Source organism: Eschrichtius robustus, chromosome 4, assembly GCF_028021215.1.
Source record: "Eschrichtius robustus isolate mEscRob2 chromosome 4, mEscRob2.pri, whole genome shotgun sequence".
NCBI classification, from domain to species: Eukaryota; Metazoa; Chordata; class Mammalia; order Artiodactyla; family Eschrichtiidae; genus Eschrichtius; species Eschrichtius robustus.
This window is the reverse complement of record NC_090827.1, coordinates 16,923,033-16,941,674: the sequence shown is the minus strand read 5'-3', so window position 1 is coordinate 16,941,674 and position 18,642 is coordinate 16,923,033. Positions and strand designations below refer to the sequence as shown.

Here is an 18,642-nt window from a genome sequence, read left to right as displayed (position 1 = left end):
AGGAAACTCAGTCACATCCAAAGATAACGAGATGAAAAGGAGAAAAATATCTAAGTGAAAAAGAGAAAGTCTCTCTTTCTTCTCTCTTAGGCATAGAGACACTTCTCACAGAAGTCAGTAGCATACTTTCCCTCCAGTGTTGTTGGAAGTTCCATTCCCATTTTTGAAATTTTACTGGGAGGAAAACTGGAATGAACATGTTTAACTTTAGATTAATTATGTGGGTTTTTGAATTTTGGGAACTCTATCAAAAATCCCCTAAACACTATCCTCTTCATAAGTGAGCTATTTTTTGGATCATTTTGTAAATATCTAGAATATCAGTGAAGAATTATATTTCCGGAATTACTGCATACTAAATATATCATCCTGATGCCTTTGTATATGAAATACGACTTCCTGAGTAAGTAATTCAGAATTCACAATATTTTCCTTCATACTCAATAGGTAGGCATTACTACACTAATTTCTGGCACTAAATAGTATCCTTTGTATTTGTCGCCTATTTTACGTTTTTATACTCTTCATATCACTGTTGTATCCTCTAACTTCTGATTTTTTTGTAGTTGTGTATTTTCTATGAAAGTTTTTTCCTTCATTAAGTGTTCTGTCAGTTCATTCTGTGCTATTAATACTTGATCCTTTATCACTTGTTTTGTGAATTGCATGTTCTCTTTAATTTCCAGGAGGTAAATTATTACTTGCTAAAAAATTTCTTCTGTCTCTTAAGATATATCTTCTTCTGGAATGTTTTTTCAGTTTTTTCTATACTGTGTTTATATGCTCTACCTTTATTCCTTTTTTTTCTTTCTATCACCTCTGTGGCTATTAATAAAGTATATATCAACTAGATTTTTGTAGAACCTACGTATTTTTTTCTCTTTTATCTGACTTTGGATAAATCCACCTAGACCGTTTTTTTTCTTTTTGCATCAAAATTGATTGTAAGGTTTTCTGTTGACTCTCCCCCTTTTTCCTCAAGGCATTGTTTGAATCATACCATAAAAGGATTAATGTGAGGACTAGAATTTGGTATGATTCAATTGTATTTTTTCCTTGGCAGCTCTTCAGATTACTGAAGAATTTATGGCATTATTCAAGAAACTTGTTGCATTCTGTAACTTTGACTTTTAAGCTCTAAATCAAAAGGCATCCCAGCAAAATAACAAAAAAACCACAGTCTAGGTAGTGTTGAGGGCTTTGTAATTCTAGTAATTAGATTGGAGGTGAGCAAATACTTTGGTGGTACAGAGAACAAACGATTAGATTTGCATGACCATTGCTGCAGAGATTAACTATAAAAACATTATTCCGCAGACATTCTCTTCTACAAGGCATATATATTTGTAATAGATTTTATAGTTTAGAGCACTTTTAGGTTCATAGCAAATTTGAGCAGAAAGTATAGAGGGTTCTCCTGTCCCTCCTGCCTGCAACCACATACAACTTCCCCCAATACTGACATCCCGCACCAAAGTGGTACATCTGTTTACAATTGATGAACCTACATTGACACATCATTACTAACCAAGTCCATAGTTGACCCACAAAAACAAACCCAAAACAATTAAGAAAATGGTAATAGGAACATACATATCGATAATAACCTTGAATGTAAATGGATTAAATGCCCCAACCAAAAGACACAGACTGGCTGAATGGGTACAAAAACAAGACCCATATATATGCTGTCTACAAGAGACCTCCTTCAGACCTAGGGACACATACAGACTGAAAGTGAAGGGATGGAAATAGATATTCCACGCAAATGGAAATCAAAAGAAAGCTGGAGTAGCAATACTTGTATCAGATAAAATAAACTTTAAAATAAAGACTGTTACAAGAGATAAGGAGGGACACCACATAATGATCAAAGGATCAATCCAAGAAGACGATATACCAATTATAAATGTTTATGCACCCAACAGAGGGCACCTCAATACGTAAGGCAAATGCTAACAACCATGAAAGGAGAAATCGATAGAGTTACTCTTGATGTTGTACATTCTATGCATTTTGACAAATGTATAATGATATGAATCCCCCATAATAGCATAATTCAGAATATTTCCACTGCTTTAAAAACTCCAAAGTCATCTAAGTTTTCTCCTTTGTTATCTTCTAGGAGTTTTATAGTTTAGCATTTTACATTTACATCTGTGATCCTTTTGGTGTTAATATTTATGATGAGTGTAAGGTCTATCTAGAGTCTTTTTTTTTTGCATGTGGATGTCCAGCTGTTCCAGTGCTGTATGTTGAAGAGACCATCTTTACTCTGTTGTACTGCCTTAGCTTTTTAAAAATAGATTGGTTGACTGTATTTATGCAGGTCTATTTCTGGGCTCCAGGGCATATTTTTTCAAAGGCAAATTTTAGTGTTTTTATAATCTAGTTAAACCTACATTTGTTCTCATTGAAGGGAATGGGTAAAGCCTCACCTGCTGGATCCTTCTTTCCTCCACCCCAGTGGCTGCTTCAATAGAACAGTTACTATTCCAAGAAAATCAGTGTGATAAACTATTTGATTAAAGTTGATATACAGATGCATACTAAACATTCACACTTACACATACACACACACACACACACATACACTCACAGCCACAGAAGTTTTATGCCTGGTGGATTCCCATTCTTTCTCGATAGTAACATGAGAGAATTTAATCAATTGTGTAAAATTCTCAAGTGCTCATAGTGTAATTTGCATGATAGGTCTTATTTACTCTCAAAAGGTAGTGGTCTGAGTAATCTTGTGATTATCTTTGAATGTATTCTTTTGTCGAAGCTTGAACACTCTGTTCTTAAATGTTGTGCATTTTTTAATAAAACAATTCAATGAAAAGGAGAACATCCTCTCCTTCATCCCTTAGAAAGCATAAATACATATTTTATTTTACCATTATCATTCCTATAACAATTCTGGTGGATCTCAGCATATCATGATTAATTTATATTAAATGGAAATCAGAAGTTTTCAATCTAATATAAACTGGTGGATTGAACTACATTTTTGGGACCTGTATTCATGTGGGCTCAGTAATTTGAAATCTAATTTGTAAGGAATTTTAAATCAAGTTGAAGGCATTTGGCTGAAAGTCAGTGGTAAATTATACCCTCAATAATTTGGCTTACCATTGTTATGACAAGAGTTAGAGTAAGGATAAACCTACTGTAAGCTTCTTGAATACCAGATCTGCAAGGGACAGGAGGACCAGAACTACAGATCAATCAGTAAAGAAGAAGAACACCTACTTTCTAAGTGGCTCAATATGAGTGGAACTAGGGAGGCAATTGTTTTAATCAATTTAAGTCTTCTCTATATTTTATTTAAAAAGACACAGATATGGAGTACAGTGTTTAAGGGAAAGTCCCAGGGGCCCTCTGATTGAAGCCATCATTGCATGATTGATCCTACTTTGGGTGGTTGAAAAGAGAGAAAACAACCTCAGTGGAAATATGTGTGCCTGTCACTTTGTGGGGATCCTAGGACATCAGTCAAAAGTTGCTAGATACAGAGGGGAAAAAACTAAGCTCTGTGTCTTCTGGAATTTGCTGATCTATGGACGTAAAACTTCAGTAAAAAGGAATCCCATGGTACTCTATTTCTATGTCTTTCCAATAAAATATGGAGAAGACAGCAAACTGATTAAAACAATTACATCTCTTGTCTTTCCTATATAGAGCCACATAGAAAGTAAGCTTTCTTCTTTACTGTTTAATCTATACTCTTGATCATTCTGTCTCCTGTAGATTTGGTATTTAAGAAGCCTAAAGAAGTTGCTATCTTAACTCTAATTCTAGCCATAACCATTAAAATTATGATTATTGCACTCAGTATCTATCACTAGATTTCATTTCAAAGAAACAATGACAGAAACAAAAATTTAAGTTTTAGAAATTTCTCTTTTCCTTATGATTATGTAATTTCTCAGCCACTTCAGGCAACTACAAAGTTTAAAAGCAGAATCAATGCAAATTTCCTTTTCTTATTCCTTTCTTCATCTGGGTTGACATCTAAGTTCTGACGTTGGTTAGCAGCTGTAGTACATCATGGCATTTGAATGTTTGGCCTGTGGGAGCATCTGGTGACCAATGCATCTAGACTAGCTGCTTTGGTCTAAATGTGTCCCCCCCGCCCCATCAATATGTTGAATCCTAACCTCAAAAGGTGATACTATTAAGAGGTGGGACCTTGGGAGGCTCTGCCCTCATGAATGGAATTAGTACTCTTATAAAAGAGGCTCTACAGAGATCCCGTCCCCCTTCTAACATGTGAGAATCACAGAGAAAATGCACCAGCTATAAAACCAGAGGAGGACTGTCACCAGAACTCAACTGTCCTGGTGTATGGATGTTGAACTTTCAGCCTACAGAACTACGAGAAATAAATTTCTGTTGTTTATAAGCCATTCAGTCTGTGGTATTTTGTTATAGCAGCCCAAATGGACTAAGACACTAGTCTATACCACAACCATTGCATACAATTCCACAAAAATCCAAAATAGCTAGTTACAGGCAACTGTACACAAGTATACATGGGGATAACAGTAGTACCTACTTATAGTGGTATTATAAGTATTCAGTGATTTAATATATGAAGAGTATTTAAAATGACTGTCATTTACACAATCTTCTAAGTTATAATCATCAACAACATCATCGTTATTATTTTTTATTTCCACTCGTATTAATTATATGTGATTGTTGTTTCTAATGTTTCTGTTTCAACCACGCTTCACTGACAGCAGCTCAGTGTATCTGTTCTGCTTATAGGAGGAGCAGGAGGGTGCAGTTGGTGCAGTAAACAAGAAGGAGCAAGAAACAAAAAGCGTGATTTAGCCTCTGTAGACATCAACACAAAGCACCTAAATTTACTTAAATACACACACACACACACACACACACACACACACACACACACACACACACACACACACACACACACACACACACACACACACACACACACACACACACACACACCGGAGTGGGCTGTCAAGAACTGTGAAGGCTCTGAGATTTTATCCTACTTGCAAGCTAACAAGTTAGCTTGTCACAGTTTCATACATGGTGGCAGACTCGCGGGTCAGAGAGACTCCCGGGTCAGAGATAAAGGACTTTATTACTCATGGTTTAGCAGGCAGCTTGAGCTTCATGTTCTCATTGGGAACCCTTTGCTCTCCAGTCTCCAAGAGTGATGAAGAGGTGGTCCCTTTTGGACACTGCACACATAGTGGGTTGTTTCCCAACTGAAGAAGTCCAAGCTATGGGTATCACCAATCTTATAAAAGGATTGCCAACTCTTACCTCAGATGGGGACATTATTTTTATTTTCCTGGACAGCAAATCCATTTACCCTCTTGCCTGAAGAGAGATATTTTCTCTACTTTCTAAGGCTGTTTGTTATTCTGGAAAAGGTAGCCCAAAACAATCTGATACTAGACATACATAAACAACATTTGGGAGAATGGCCTCCCTAAAAGCACACGGATTGAAATGACATCTCTTTCCCTTAAGATGCATGATAACCTTAATGTTGCAGGAAATTTATTATAACATATTTTGATTTATTTTACTTTTATTATATTAAAGTAATGCGGTGATGACAAATAAACCTCCAAAATCCAATAGCCTAACACGGCAGTTACATAAAGTATATCTATTGCTATGATATGTGAAGTCCAGAATGATAGCTCCTAATAAGTGGGTAATTCTTCAAATAGTCGTATGTATAAGAATTCTAGCTTATTCCATATTGTGACTCTAATATCTTCAGCACAAGTCTCCCAAGTTTGCCATAGGCTTGGTCTTCATTCCAGCCATCTTAGAAGAGAAGCAATCTCAGTGGATCATATGTGGGAGGGTTTTATAGGCAGAACTCCAAGTGACACACCTCATTTCACCCACATTCTACTTATTGCCTAGCGTTTAGTTACATGACCACATCTAACAGCAAGGTAAGCTGGGAAATGTAGTCTAGTTCTGTGTTTAAGAAGAGAAACTGGTTTCAGTACAGTACTCAGTTTGACAGTCTCTCACACATTCAAGTTAGATAAGGCTTTATCTAAGTTTAAGCTTTTTAAAACCCATATCTAGAAAAATATATTTTAAATATACATTTAATTTCATTTTGAGTTTTGCTGTGTGCCTTGAGTAGATCTGCTAGCTATGGTACAGAATTAATTTCAAATTAGTTTTCCACAATTTGAAAGTAATTTTGATGTGACATAAATACATTATTGGTTAATCCCTCATATCAGATGTAGAGATTTTGAGGATTAAAAAGATTGATTTAAAGCCAACACAGAAAAATATTTATGCATGCATGAATAAATATAAAGCAGCAGAAATGAAAGAACTGGGGTATTGAAACACTTATATTCAAAAGGATCCAAACAATTTCAGGGAGCTGGGGTCTGCCTAAAGTATTTTTTAATATTTAGAGGATAGTAAAACAACTTGGTTGGTTGTAATCATCCCTGGCTCAATTTATTTATCTATGCTGCGTGCAGAGAAGAAATGGAGAAGTAAAATAATGCTTGGCAAGGTCAACTTCTGGGAGCCCTTGGCCACATAGGGCAAGATAAAGAGAGTGGATCAGCTTCTTAACTAGTAAAATGTGACTTAGCGATGGCTTAGATCTCTGAACAATTTTATCAGAAATTCACCCTACCTTGTGGGGAACTAGAAATCTTAACAGTACTGTGGATGGAAGATAGCAGTTTTTCCTGTACCTATACCTTTTCCTTTGAATTAAATTTAATTTTTCTTTTAATCACTTCATTTTAGTTTCTCATATTTATAACCTCACTCTGATAATGGCATCGTGCAAGTATTCTTTGTTCATGATCTTTGCTTTCATCTTTCCGTATTTTTCAGCATTGTTCAGTCACCATTTTTCCTTGTTGCTATGTGCAGTTTCTATGGTATCCTTTGCCATTAATTTTGTTTCTCAAAATAACCTCCACTCTTTCTCTTTGAGAGGAAACATCACAGAGCAAATAAACATTCTTAGTCCAAGATATATCGAAAGGTTTTAGTCTTAAAAAATAAACAAGTATCATCATTCCTAAACGATTTTGTTTAATCAGAGTGTTGAAGATATCCCCTTTACATATTTAAAGTAAACATATCACGTGGAAATTTGGAAAAAGATAAGAATTACATGTATCATCTTCATTTTACTCTCCCTATTCAAAACCTCTTACAGCATGCTCTTCCAACAACAACAAAAACAGCTACTATCTATTTAGTGCTTACGGTTTGGGATTCAAGGCCAAACAAACACTCCTTTCTCTCCACACCAGGTTTCTGGCTAAAGGAATATACACATCAGCATTTCCAGCCAAATGGGAAACAAGCAATGATTTTTAAAAACTGCAAGCAACTTAAAATGCCAAATGTAAGGCTCTCTTTTACATGTTGTAGTGAAGAACAAGACAAGGGCTTACGTAAGGGTCTGAAAAGGCATCTCCTCAATCATAAGCCAACCTTCACCTCTGAATCTTCTTTACTCAGGTGTGCCTCAGGAGAGCTGGGTCTGAAGAGGCCCAGGTAGCCTCAAGGGAGAGAATGGCAAGACTGTCTAACATATAAACAACCCTACCCAGGTTTGTTGTGGTAGGGAAGTAAGAATTCCAGGATGCTTTTTATGTATCTTTGATATAAGTAATAAAAAAAAGTTGATGTTTGGGATAGAACGTGTAACATGCTGTTCAATGCATGTCAAACTTAGCTTAGTCAGATTAGTACCTCTGCTACTTTGGGGATGAGCAAATAGATATGCTGTGAGAAAGTGATGAATGTAGCTTCCCCCTTTTCTGGCCAAGGCAGAAATAGGGAAAGAGAAGAATAATCGTTCTCCCCTAAACTCACAATATGCTAGCTATTGTGCTAAGCAATTTACATTTTTTTGCAATGTCTTTATCAATGTTGTCATTATACATTTAAACAACTGTTAATACAGATGTAAAATAATGAAAGGTGTTGTAGTAGGTGAACCCATCATTTGACTGTTTTCCCTCAAATCCATTCCTAACATTTCTCTGCCCCTCTATGTACCATAAAGAAATAACCCGTACAGATTACACTTTCAAAGCCATAGAAACTGGCAGGAAGTACTGGCAAGGGATGGGAAACGAGAGGAACGAAGAGCCTTGGTATTGTTCCTCCTGGCTCCTGGCTTCAAATGCAGTGTAGTAGTAGCTGCATCTTCTTTATGGCTCCATCTCTCTTGGGCAGCCCCTTTCTCTGAGGTCCCAGCTCCTGATGGGAAGCTGCCTAGATGTTTCCCTCTCCTACTTTGTGGACCTTCCTCTAAGATCACAAGCAGGTGGCCTAGGATCCTGGAAGCAATATTACCTTCTTCCTTCCTAATATCCCATCATCCCTAAGAGTAGAGAGGGCCTTCTTTAGTTTGTAATATCAGGTTCTCCTTTGATCCGTTAGCTCTTCTTTTATTTAGGTGACTAACTACTTCCAAACTCATGTTGTCTAATTTCTGTTGAACTATGTGGTGTAGGTTCTAAATTCCTCAGATGAAGACCAGAATGTTAAGCTTAGTTATCCGGTACTCACTTGTGAAATATATTTTTTTCTGAATCCTGTTATATATTTTAGGCACTTATCAAATGATCTATTACATCGGGGACTCCTAGAGACCAGTGTATTATATTACGTTTTTAAATTTGTACAGTACGGAGTAAATATAACGCATTAATCGAGAATTAGCCTAATAGTAGAGGAAATGGAACTTATTTATTGATTCAACAGATATTCTTTATGTTCTTTGAGTACCAGCTACATGTCAGATATCTAGTGAAGAGAACACCTATGGCCCCTGCCTTCAAGAGGCTCATAATCTGTCTTTGTTTCTGGCTCTTTGTAGTATTTGAGCAGGGGGTTCCAAGTAGGTTTTTTCCACCAAAATTAGATTAAGAAAATTTTCAAACATAAAAAAGTTGAAAAACTATTATAGTAAATACCCACATACTCATCACCTAGATTCTAACTTAATTAATATTAACTATTCTTATTTTATTATTTATCTATCCATTTATCTCTGGCTCTGTTCATGCAAAATATAATCTTTTTTTGGATGTACTTCAGAGTGAATTGGAGTCATCATATACTTCTCCCTAAACACTTTAGCATGAACATCACTGACTAGTTAAATATTTTTAAATTTTTTTCTTGCATATAAAATATTTCCTTACGTATAAAATTTACATACAATGAAATGCAAAAATCTTCCTTACACATTAGCTGAGTTTTGACAAATGTATATACTTCAAACTCTTATCATGATAACGGAGCATTTTGATCACTGCAGAAAATTCTTGATATCACTTCATAGTCAACTCCTGTCTATTCTCCATTGAGGATAACACTGTTCTGATTTTATCTACCATGGTTTAGATTTTCCTCTTCTAAGAACTTCTTATAAATAGAATATTACAATATCCACTCTTTGTGTAAGGCTTCATTCACTCAACATTATGGTTTTGAAAGACATCCATGTTATTGTGTGCTTCAGTAATTCATTAATTTTTATTGGCCACTAGTATTCCTTTGTATGAATACTCTTCATTTGTTTTATCCATTTACCTTTCGAATGACACCTGGATTCTTGCCAGTTTTTGGCTACTATGAATAATGCTACTATTTACTACTAATGTTAAATAGAACATAAAAAATAATAGAATATCATGCAACATTTCAAATCTTGTTGTGGGATATAGGTTTCCTCTAGTATTGAAAATGCTGGTCATAGAGTGCATGTATATTTAGTTTTAAAAGAAAGTACTGGTTCATGTTCCCAAAAGACTGTAGCATCTTACCTTCCTACCAATGGCATATGAGAGTTCTGGTTATTCCACAGGCCCAACAAAGCTTGCTGTGAGAATTCTTTTAATTATTGCCCTTCTAATCAATGTGTACTAGTATTTCATTGTGATTTAATGTGAATTTACCCAATGGCTAATAATGTTGAGCATTTTTTCCTGCATATTGTCCATTTTTATATCTTCTTTTGTGAACTGTCTTTTGACAATTTTTAATGGGGTTATCTTTTCAGTATTGAGTTCTAGAAATTCTTTATATATCCTGGAAACCAGGGTATGTTTCACAAATATTTCTTTTAACCTGATAAACGGTTTTCCTTTCCATTTTATTAACAGTGTCTTTTGATGAACAGAAGTTTTTGTTTGTTTGTTTTGTCTTTAATTTTTATTGGAGTATAGTCGATTTACAATGTTATATTAGTTTCAGAGGTATAGCAAAGTGAATCTGTTATACACATACATGTATGCACTCTTTTTTAGATTCTTTTCCCATATAGGCCATTACAGAGTATTGAGTAGTGTTCCCTGTGCTATATATACAGTAGGTCCTTATTGGTTATATATTTCATATATAGTAGTGTGTGTATATGTCAATTCCAGTCTTCCAATTTATCCCTCCCCTCCTACCCACTGGTAACCATAAGTTTATTTTCCACATCTGTAACTCTATTTCTGTTTTGTAGATAAGTTCATTTATATCCTGTTTTGCTTTTTTTTTTAGATTCCATATATAAGGAATATCATATGATATTTGTCTTTCTCTGTCTGACTTACTTCACTCAATATGACAGTCTCTAGGTCCCTGAGTGGAAGTTTTTATTTTTGATGAAATTTTTAAAAACTAACCTAATTTATTAGATTTTTTAAAATGTTTTAATTGCCACTGTTTTCTTTATTTACGAAATCTGTGTCTATTTCTGAAACATAAAAATACTCTCCATATATTTTCCTCTAAAAGGTATTACAACGATAACTTGTAGTTTTAGGTCTATGGTTGATCTTAATTTTTGTGTCTGGTGAGAAGTAGCGGATAAAAGTCTTTTTTCTTTTCCATATAAATATCTTGTAATTCCAACATGAGTTGTTGAAAAAGACACCCCAGGCCCCATAGGATTGCTTTAGTGTCTATGATGAAATTTGCCTGACAATGTAAGTGGCCCTCAATTTCTGGAGTCTCTATTTTGTCTGTTATTCTCTTTGTAAATCACACAGTCTTGATTGCTATACCTTTATACTAAATATTAAAGTCATGTAGTGTAAGTTATTCAACTCAGTTCTTATTTTTCAAGATTGCTTTGGAGAGTCTGTCTTTTCATTTCCATATAAATTTTAGAATTTTATATTGTTCATTTCTAAAAAATCTCTATTAGTATTATACTTATAATCGCAATTAAATTACAGATTAATTGATGCCTAATTGACAATTTAACAATAATATCTTTCAATTCATGAACTTGGCACATATCTCTCCATTTATTCAGCTCTTCTTTAATTGTTCTTAGCAATAGAAGTCTTGCACATAGTTTGTTTAATTGAAATATTCAGACGTTATGCTTTATCTTCTATCAATTTTGGTAAAATTTATATCTTTATTTAACACTTTGGTAGTGCAGTATGCTGACAATTATTTTTCTTATTTACTTTTATCTAAAAATATCTTTAGCCATTATTCTTTTTTTTAAATAAACTTTATTTTATTTTTATTTATTAATTTATTTATTTTTGGCTACATTGTGTCTTCGTTGATGCATGGGGGCTTTCTCTAGTTGCGGCGAGCAGGGGCTACTCTTCGTTGTGTTGCGCGGGCTTCTCATTGCGGTGGATTCTCTTGCTGCAGAGCACGGGCTCTAGGTGCGCGGGCTTCAGTAGTTGTGGCATGCGGGCTTAGTTGCTCAGCGACATGTGAGATCTTCCTGGACCAGGGCTCAAACCCATGTCCCCTGCATTGGCAGGAGGATTCTTACCCACTGTGCCACCGGGGAAGTCCCTAGTCATTATTCTTGAATGATATTTTCAATAGATTTAGAATTCTAGGCTAATATTTTTTCCCTTTTGACATTTGAAATCATTATCCAAATCTCTTCTGTCTTGTATGGTTTCTGTGGAGAAGGCAGCTGTCATTTGAATCATTCCCCTGGATATAATGCATTATTTTTCTCTGGATGTTGTCAAGACTTTTACATATTGTTGGTTTTAAATAGTTGTACTACTATGTGTCTAGGCTTGCTATTCTTAATATTTATCCAACTTGGGTTTTTTTGATCTTCTTACCTTTACAAATACATAACTTTCACTAAATTGTAAAAATTTTCCCTCATTATTTTTTCAAACCCTTTTCCTGCCATATTGTTCTTCATATTATCCAACCAATATTTAAGCTTATGTTCATATTTCCCTGATCTTTTTATTCTCTGTGGTCTTCAAATCAGATCATCTTTATTGACCTATTTCCAAATTCACTCTTTCCTTAGTCAACTCTAAGTCCATTTAATTGTTTTTTTTCCAGATATAATATTTTTCAGCTCTTTAATGCCTCTTAATTCTTTTTTTTAGTTTTTATTTATTGTTGAAATTTCCATTGCTTATTTCACTGAATTCACATTTTCTTTTACCTCATTTATCATAGTTTATTAGCTGCTTTTAGGTCTTTGTTGTTATTTCCAAAATCTTGGGATTAGTATCTATTGATTGTCTTTTTTCCATAAAGAATGGGTCAATTTTCCTTATTCTTCATGTATCAGGTAATTTCAACTTTTTCCCAGATTTTTGAATGTTATATTTTGGAGACTGTGAATTTGTTATATTCCTCTGAAAGATACTGATGTTTTTATTTTAGAAGGCAACTAACTTGGTTGGACTCAAAGTAAAACACTTTCTCTTAATCTATAACTCAAAACTCAGTTCAAACCCTTCTTCCCTCCAACACCATCACCCCCCCCGCCCCCACCCAGCAGGGCTTCTTTCAGTCTGTAATATGCATGCATGCTTCAGTGAGCAGCTAGAGATTTGTACAGAGTTTACTCATAGAGTATGAAGATCTCAGCTCTGCATCTCTCTTTGCTAGGATACCCAAACCAATTTCTAGGGTCTGTGCTTTCTCTATATTCCATTCAATGGCTGTTCGGGCCCAGAGGTCATAGATTTTATACTGGAGTTTTAGCTGTCCTGAGCAATGTCGACCATGACTTACTTTCAGGCTAAAAGCCATAAATGTTGGAAACTCTCTCGACATTGTTTCATTCTTCCATAGTAAAATTCCCTCCACAGTATGCCTACTATTTTTCACTGTACCAGAGTTTATTGTCTAGACCAGAGGTTATAGTTTTTATCTGTGAGAGGATCAGTCTGTTAGGCATTTACTTGGCCATCCCAGAGGTAGAACTTCTATTTTAGAGATATTCCTTTCTTTGGAGTTATGTGCTATTCTTTACTATATATTGTCTGATAATTATGGTTACTATATTTAGAGAGCCTCTAATTTGTGTCTAAGCTTTACTCTAGACACTCTCATCAGTATATAATATATGTAATGCTTTTCACTTTATTCAAGATATATAAGAAAGAAAAACTATAATTGAAAACCAAATGTTTGTAATGTCATCTTTTTCTGTAGAAATCATATATGATGATGAGAAAGAGAATAGAGAATATTGAGAGGGTGTCAGCTAATCATAGATTCTGGAACTTGATTGAATATGCTAACATGAGAGAAGATTTAATATTTTCTTGGAATAGTCCAAACCCCAGTGTGGCTGAAACTTAATGAGCAAATATAAGAATTGCATTAGACCAGACTGGAAAAATTGTTAGGGGCCAAATCAACCAGATGCTCTACAGATTTTGTTAAGGGGATTGGATTTAATTGTAAGTATGATGGGAATCAGTTGAAGAATTTTTAGCAAGGAGTGACTCATCTTGAAGAATCTACATCTTCCAGTGTCTGAATTCACCCTGTTCAAGCCCAAACTTGTTTGAAGTCTTATATATGATATTTAAAATGCACATAAAATACAGCATGTCTGTGTGGCATGTCTGTGTAGGCTCAAATTAGAAATAGCGATGTGAAGTGAGATAATGCTACCAGAGAAACATTAACTTGTTAATAAAATTATTATAAAATATTTAGTTATGGGAAAGAAATTAAAAGTTTAATTCAGTTAAAACAATGTTAAGATTTTTCAAATCAGTAAATCTCTTTGCTTTATGAAGCCTTTCTCTTCTACCCTGTCCCATAGAGATGACTATTTTTCTGAAGTTCTGAAACTTGTATACATGCATCAGAACTTGCAATTTAGATGTATTAGCCACCATTATTCATAGGGGATAGTTTTAGCTCTCTACCACTAGTAAAGATTTCTTGGAGGAAAATATCATATTGTCACACTATGTTTTTAAGCATACAATGTATGCACAACAAATTATCATTAATTATAAATATATGAACTCTTCCATATTTATAATAGAGTGGTGACATTATTTTTGTAGTGGAGTTTCATCTTAACTGAATAACCAACACATAGCAGACCGGTTTCTCAAATTTTTCAAACTTTCAAATACTTTATTTTGATGAATATTCTCACCTTATCTCACTCCTCAGAGGCTCTGATTTACTTGTCTAGGAAGGTGGCCCACAATTCTTTTAAGAATCCTCTTCACTAACAAAAAAATCTTCTCAAGCTTTTCTTTTTTCATTTTATATTTATAAAAAGATAGTTTTCACTCATTAAAATTTATTATGTGTATTGAATAATAAGTCAGAAACTGTGAAGGATCTGAGCATTCACCCTACTTCTAAGCTAACAAATTAGTCTGATTTTATCTGTACCCACACACACACACACACAAATGCATGCACACACTGACATAAGACATAAGAAGACATGAGATCCCTTGATCAGAGACAAACAACATTTATTACTCATAGCAAAAGTAGCAACAAGAACAATATTTTAGCACTGATTACTCAAACCCCAATCGTCACAGCATGACACAATGGGGACCATATAGTACTTGTACATACAGTGACCTGGATCACAGGAGAGAAAATTTAGAATTAGGAAACTCTGAACTTATTAGGTCTGTTGCTGGCCTGATTGTCCTGCTTTCCAGAGAGAAAAAGAGAGAGAGAGAGAGAGAGATCTTACTTTACTTTGGAATGTAAACAAATGTCTCCAGAGAGGTGAGGAAGGATTTATCTTTATTACCCTCAGATATCTCTGGAGAGGAAAAGGTCTTTTAGTTGATTATCCTAAAATGTTTCCTTATACAAAAATTTATACAAAGTTAAGTATTCTTAACTTTGCTGTAAATACCTTTGCTAAGAGGATCAGCAACGTGCATAAAAATCAGATATTTATGGAGAATTGTCTCCCAACTACAGTCACCTTGTCTTTATAACTAAGTGTCACCACTTGGCCCCTGCCATCCTGGTATTCCATTATCCCCATGCATTTTGGGATTCCAATTTGATGGTAGCATTCTGGCCTACATGAACTTACAGTGATCACAGAACCCTTCAGGGATGATGGAGCTCCCCTCACAAATTTATTTGTCACATTTTTTTGTGAAATGTGGGTCCTATGGACCCTCCTAGGATGACTGAGCAGATCTTAACATGATAAATGTATTCTAACATTCCAGTCTCTCTAAGTCTTTGGACATTTTCCTCTATAGTTTACCAAGATAGTTTTGATATTTCAACTTCATTTAGTGTAGTCCATGTTAGGGTCTATCAGACAATCAAGCAAAACAATTGTTAGAGCCCTTTCTAACATCTTCAATCAAACACTGAGTCCAGAATCCCTGTTTGGTGATCCTGTATCAGTAAATGTGGCTTGATCTAATCTTTTAAAATTTATTTATTTTTGGTTGCATTGGGTCTTCGTTGCTGCACGTGGGCTTTCTCTAGTTGGGGCTACTCTTCGTTGTGGTGCGTGGGCTTCTCGTGGCGGTGGCTTCTCTTGCTGTGGAGCACGGGCTCTAGGCATGCAGGCTTCAGTAGTTGTGGCATGCAAGCTTCAGTAGTTGTGGCTCACGGGCTCTAGAGCACAGGCTCAGTAGTTGTAGCGCAGGGGCTTAGTTGCTCCGCGGCATGCAGGATCTTCCCGGACCAGGGCTCGAACCCGTGTCCTCTGCATTGGCAGGTGGATTCTTAACCACTGCACCACCAGAGAAGCCCCGGCTTGATCTAATTTTATGTTCTTTCCACCATTACCCACACCTTTAAAATCCATTCCCACACATATCCCCCAAATTTTTGTACATTTGTATATACTGAAAATAATCATGCAGTTCTTTTGATGTGTCAGGCACCTTTTCATGGGTCACACTTTGTGTCTTCCTCTTTGGGATCTATTAGTAATTGAGTCTAAGTATAGGCCCAGTCTATAATAGTCCTGTGTAGTTATAGGTCCAGAAACAAAGAGATGGCTGGGGTGGGCCCTAAATAGCATCAACAGTGCCTTGCAAGGCAGCAATCTCAGTAAGGCTTCTGCTGACAGAGAAGAATTTAGGGATTTGTCTTCCTTGGCTTCATAGTGATCTGCATATATGACCCCATTTGAATTTTCAGCATCTCACTCCCCAAACAATGAGGTGGGGGATTCAATTTGCACTGTAATCCCATCATTCACAAAATGAGACTCTGACTTTTTGTTTCCAGCTTTATTAAGATATAATAGACATATAACATTGTGTAAGTTTAAGGTTTACAACATGTTGATTTGATACATCTTATATATTGCAAGAAGATTATCACCTTCACATAATTACCATGCCATCATATAATTATTAATACCATTTCTTTTTTTTGTGGTGAAAGCATTGAAGATCTCCTCTCTCAGCAATATTCAAACCTATAATACAATATTATTAGCTATAATCATCATACTGTATATTAGATCCCCAGAATTTGTTAATCTTATAACTAGAAGTTTCACCCTTTGACCCCGTATCTTCCCATTTTCCCCACCCCCAAGCCCTGGTAACCACCACTCTACTGTCTGTTTCTCTGAGATTCTGACTTTTGTTTTCAGAAATCTCAGCCTTGTGGCAACAGGAGATAAAGGTTTCTTTCAAGGCAGATACAGAAGCTTTCAGGTCATTTATACTCAGCTGAACCTGGGAATTGGAAACCCTGAGATAATCCTTTCCTTTCCATACTTTTCTCAGCACAGTCAGGAGAAATATTATCCTCTTAGCTTGACTACAATATTCTAAAGCATCAAATACATGGTCATGTAGAACATTCCCTTTGTTACGTATTTGGTTAAGAGTATTCAAGGTGATATTTTGTCTATCTCTATTGCCAAATCATGCCTTGGACTACAAGTGCCATTTTTACCACTGAAAATAGTAGAGTCATTAGTCTTTGGAATCTAAGCAGAGTAGAGAAGCAGTTCAGCAAAACCCAGAACCAGTTTAGAAAACTCATCCTTATCATGCTATTCCTCCAAAACCACCCCATTACTAAAAATCTGTTGTCAGTCAAGGTTCAACAAGAGAAGCAGAATCAGAAATATATGTTATATATATAAAATGAGATTTATGGAAATGAATTGACATAAAATTGTGGGGCTTCTAAGGCCAATTTAAAATCCAAAGGACTGGTTATCAACAAGGGCAGGCTAGAACTCTTGCACATGAACTGAAGCTGCTAGCCACAGGCAGAATTTCTTCTTCTTCAGGAAACCTCAGTTCTGAAGGTTTGTTCAACTAATTAATTTATGGCTGTTCAACTAATTAATTTATGCCCGCCCAGATTATCTTGGATAATCTCCTTCAGTTAAAGTCACTAGTTATGGATCATAATCACATCTATAAAATACCTTCACAGCAATGACAAGATAAGCGTTTGACTAACCGGTGACTGTAGCTTACTCAAGTTAACATATAAACTGTCCAACATAATAGAGAAACAGTTTATTATTCTGAAGACTGGTAAATAGAGTAAAATAATCAAACATTGATACTGCTGTTTCTATAAGAACTATACCAATAGATAGGCAAATAATAGGTGTGGGGGAATGTGTCTTTATAAAAGTATACCAAGCAATAATTGAAAAAAAAATGATAGAATAGAATATCACCATTTAGCAGCCCCGATGAATTAATGGATGTGGGCATTGAGCACAAATAAAAATGAGGAAAAAACAAAAATCAGACGTGCTCGCTTCAGCAGCACATGTACTAAAATTGGAACAATACAGAGAAGATTAGCATGGCCCCTGCGCAAGGATGACACGCAAATTCATGAAGCGTTCCATATTTTTGAGCCCTCGCACAGAAACGAAGACCCAACACAGCCAAAAATAAATATAAAAATAAATAAATAAAATAAATAAATAAAAATGCAATAAAAAAAAAATCAGACATTGTCTGTCCCTGTTCTTGATGAACAGCCATTTATAACCTTGCCAAAGAAATGAACCTGAGTCTGATCAGGTCTCTATATTCAGCTGCCAGTATACTGAAAATGCAAAGGAAAAAAGCGCATTTTGAACTATGTTGCGCATATAAAAATAGCCAAATCCAGACTGTGGGAAATTCTTTATATCAAATAGCCCAGGTTCATCAATGGATAAATTGTAAAGAAATGAAAAGGATAGGGGTTTATATGCTAAAATTAATCTTAAAAACTATCATGTTTTAAAAGAACAAAACTATAGTCTTTAGGTATCACCCTTGGATGATAATCTGAAAAATAGCTGTTTATATGATAGATTGTTTGTACTATAGTTATATAGAGTATCAACTTCAATGTCATACACTTTCATGGCTCTCCTGATAGGAACTAGTTCTT

The 18,642-nt window shown here is 35.2% G+C and overlaps 1 non-coding gene across 1 annotated transcript; it reads left to right on the top strand.

The window, feature by feature from the left end:
- Positions 1-18,005: 18,005 nt before the first annotated feature.
- Positions 18,006-18,112, top strand: LOC137764505 (U6 spliceosomal RNA). Its single transcript, XR_011074007.1, has one exon. It is a non-coding gene; the product is annotated as a U6 spliceosomal RNA (small nuclear RNA).
- Positions 18,113-18,642: the final 530 nt, after the last annotated feature.